We start from the raw sequence: 4,302 nt of genomic DNA on the forward strand, positions 1-4,302 counted from the left end.
GGCACAGGCACACATGACATTGTGTTGTTGCCCAGTTTGCTCAATAAAATTGGAAACTATAGTTTATAGGGATGATGAAGAATTAATACAAATATGGCTGCTATATTTCTCTTACTAATTTATCTTTTATGATACAAGCGATATCTGGGATGGGGAGATCGAACCTAAGGTGCAACAGTAAATGCTCTTAACCACTTGAGCTACAAACGCTTTGCATTAATTTATTTATTTTTAATACAAACAATAATCGGAATTACTTGAAATTTATCTTAGTAATTCGTTTTGATCTTCCATTCAAGCTCATAAGACAATTTGAAACAAGAATCAATCGGCTGATTACACATGTAACAATAGGCATTAGGGCCTTTGTGAAAAAGTGAAAGTTATAGGCAAAGACTTTGGGCCTCTCCCGTTTGTGACTTCTATGTGGGCTTAAGCTCGGCCCAATTATGGGTGACAAACCCCACGAACAAAAATATATATCAATCCATTCCAAGTGAGACAAGTACGTAAATAATTTGGGAAGTGTAATGCATTTTTTGCTTTCTTACCCAAAAAAAATAATAATAATTGCAATTTTTACTTGCTTACCAAAGAAAAATAGGCATTTTTCACTGTATCAAATTTGTTACCCTCTTTAGCTAATTGCTTCACCTATATGAATATATACTATGTGGGATTCAAAACAAGTACTTGAGTGCAACAAAAAACAAACGCCATTACCAATATTATACATTCCTGCCTTGCTATCTAATTGCTAACTAAAAAAATACATGGACAAGTTTGTATAAAACAAATGGCTTTTTTGGCTGGACTCTTGGTTATTGCATATGGTAAGATATCTCATCCTCATTATTTACTTTTGCGATAATGATACTAGATATATCAGTTAAATTTAGGCTTCAACTCTTGAGTGTTAGTACCCTAAGTCCGACCAAAACTCGAAAGTTAAAACCCAAAATATGGCCTCTATCAAAACATTATGTATTCTAAATTAGCAACTATCTCGGGCAAATGGATCGAAACTAGCAAAAATATCATGAAAATGCATTAAGAATAAGTTGGTAAGTTTATAACTCAAATGTGTTGGCATGGAGGGTCTGGATCTATATGCAGAAGCAATTGATGTATCTTGATCCAGCAAGTTCATGTTTACCAAATGCATTTGGTCAGTCGAACATTGAAAAACATGCTTCGGATTTTGAAAATCGTGAGGTTGAATTTGAACTAAGTGATTTGTTATTGACTTTCTTTTTCAACTCTGTCTCTCATAAGATAATCTAATTCGTGATGATAACAAAATGATATTAATATTTAAAGTGTATACCCATACGGGCCGCGGCTGCACTTTTAAAATATATTAATATTTAACGATTATGGCCGCGTCGCTGTACTTTGAAAATATGTTAATATTTAACATGTATAGCCGCGTGGGTATACTGTTAAAATATTTGTATATATTTAAAGTGGATATACTCGTTAAATAGATTTTAATATTTTAAAAGTATAGCCCAAAATGATTTTCTTTTATGTAATTAAGTAATATCTTAGCTTTTTTTTAATTACTTTAATTGGTAATTATTTTTATTTCGTTGGTGAATAATTAGTATTTAAATATTTTACTAATTTCATAAATTAATTAATAAATAGTAATGAATTATTTTAGATTATTTTGTGAACTTTGTTTATATATATATATATGACAGGACCCGATCCCAATTTCACTTTGGAATTCGAACCAAGTCATGTGTGTGTCCGACATCTGGCAGCTGTCGGGCACAAATGACCATTTTACCCCTCCTGCTACAGTTACTAGGAAAACTTTCTTTAGACTTCTGCCGAAAATTCGGCAGAGTCTCCCCTGTATTTTGACCAAACCCAAATTTTTTCACCTGTCAAACAATCAAATAAATCTACACCAACTGCCAGAATTGAATAACCAAGTATTCACCAGCTCCAGTTTTCCACTCAAACTAGATATCAGAGCATTTTCTAAAATTTACAGGGTTTCAAGGGCTTTTCTACAAAACTCTACCTCTTTTGGTGGCGCGGAAGCTATGAATGGCCCGGTGGTGGATCATGCGCACTTCTACGGCCTGGGGGCGAAAAACAGGTTGAAAATGTGAGTGGACAAAAATAATGTTCTTGAAAACAATTTATAACCATAGTAACCCCCATTTAAAAATAAGTAAGGATATAAATCGATAGTTTGTCTATATTTCAATACAAGGTATTTAAATAAGCATGTAAAAACATATGATGAATATACTCGTATAACTGAACATATAAAGATATAAATGCGCGAATATCAAAGAAACTGGTATAAAATAACTGAAAGTCATAAGTGGATAAAAGAAAGCTCAAAATCCTTTGAAACTACCACCTATTTGTACCCCTGTCATATCCGTCAATTCCCCTGGCAGGTCTCGGGCGTCACGCAGTCTACCCGAGCCGCAAACTGGCGAAATCAGGGGACTATGATCAGCCTGATCCGCCGGCAGGTCTCGATGACACCAAGTCGACTCGAGCCGCTCTGGCAGATACAGGGGACCGTAGTCAGCCTGATCCGCAATCCTGGCAGGTCTCGGGGACACAGAGTCAGCCGAGCCGCAATCCTGGCAGGTCTCGGGACACCAAGTCTGCCAAGCCGCAAATCCTGGCACTCACGGTCCGAGCGTCCCCGAAACTCGTGAGGCAAAGTCAAGTGCACTGACTGAACTGTAAACAGACTGGATGTCCGTAGACATCGGTCCGTCTGAGGGTAATCACCAAATAAAAAGGCGGGTACATGGTGGTTCTAAACAACTATTTTAGAAAAAAAAACCTGATAAGTCTCTGTAATCTGATAAATCTGAAGTAAACTGCCATTTCTGTATCGCAAGTCTCAAATTTACTGCTCAACTGAGTAATATAAAAATAAGGATGTTTTACGCTACCTTTCATGCTCGGAAAACATGTAATAACACTTATTCAAGATCAGATACTGAAATTTATTCAGATAAACTTATTTATAAAAACTTATTTATATAAAATCAATATAAAATCACTTATGAAATCTTATTTATATAAATCATTTATATAACTCATTTATATAAAATCATTCATGAAAGAAAGTTCACTCACAGTTGGTCCGAGCTAGCTGGACCCTTCGAAGGTCCCTCATGTGGGTCGACTGGACTTCTGGTGCCTGATTATCCATAATGATAAATTAATAATCTTGCTGAATAAAAGAATTAAATTAAACACCCTGCCCCCGGCTCCTAGAAATACGTATGCTCAATTTAAAGTTACTCATATGCCCACATTAGCCTTTCAGACACTTAGATCAGTTTTGGAAGACCCGACGCTTAATTAAACGATAAGCTGCCAGATCAACCGATCCGGAACCCGTGGGGTCCACGATCTCCGATGGCCAATCTGGGCTTTTCTGAAGGTTCCTCATAGAGAGGGAACCATGTTCCGCGAGTTTGGTCCGAAACGAACGGTCGGATTGGCCAAAATCGCGTTATCGCTTAAAGTCCAAACCCTAGCCCCAGGGTTCGCGATTTCGGAGTATCCGGGACTCCGATTCGCAATCCGTCGAATCCTACACGATCCTGAAATCATGTAGACCGACATATCCAAAATTCAGTGCGATCCAACGATTGGACGACACTGCACCCAAGGATCGCGCGATATGAAAATCTGTTCGGGGCTCAAACAGACTCCGAATCGAGATCCGCGAAATCCTATGCGCTCGTGAGGACACGAGGATCACAAAAATACACAGAATTACTTCACCACCCTCGCCCACGGGCCGCCACATGCGCGGGCAGATTTGGGTGTCCAAAGCGATTTTGGGTTGCCGAAAAATCTCGAAACCTAGACTCCAAACTCTTATCCTAGGTAAAACATCCCATTTGGAGTCACTTTTGTTCTTGGTCATACCCCAAAAAGTAACCGAAAACGGCCGATCACGACGGCCGAAGTTTCGGCCGATTTTTAAGTCGAAAATCGAACGTTCTAGAGCCAAAATCGATCGAAACCCATACATCCATCAGCTAGAACACGAAAAATAGCTGAGAAACCATACCTTACTCGATCGATTTGGTGGAGAATTGAAGGAGAAAAACGAGCTGGAAGTTTGAACTGGAAATCGGCAAACAATGGCAGATTCCGGCGAGCTCCGGCCACGGCAACGGCGGCGACGGGTCAGGAAATGACGGCGGTCGAGTGGTGGTTCGTTTGGTACCAACGACGGAGATCGGCTCCAAGTGTGGCGGCCAGGACAATGTCGAAAGCAAGCGGAGGTCGGGGGAGATC

Source organism: Prunus dulcis, chromosome 4, assembly GCF_902201215.1.
Source record: "Prunus dulcis chromosome 4, ALMONDv2, whole genome shotgun sequence".
Classification (NCBI taxonomy): domain Eukaryota; kingdom Viridiplantae; phylum Streptophyta; class Magnoliopsida; order Rosales; family Rosaceae; genus Prunus; species Prunus dulcis.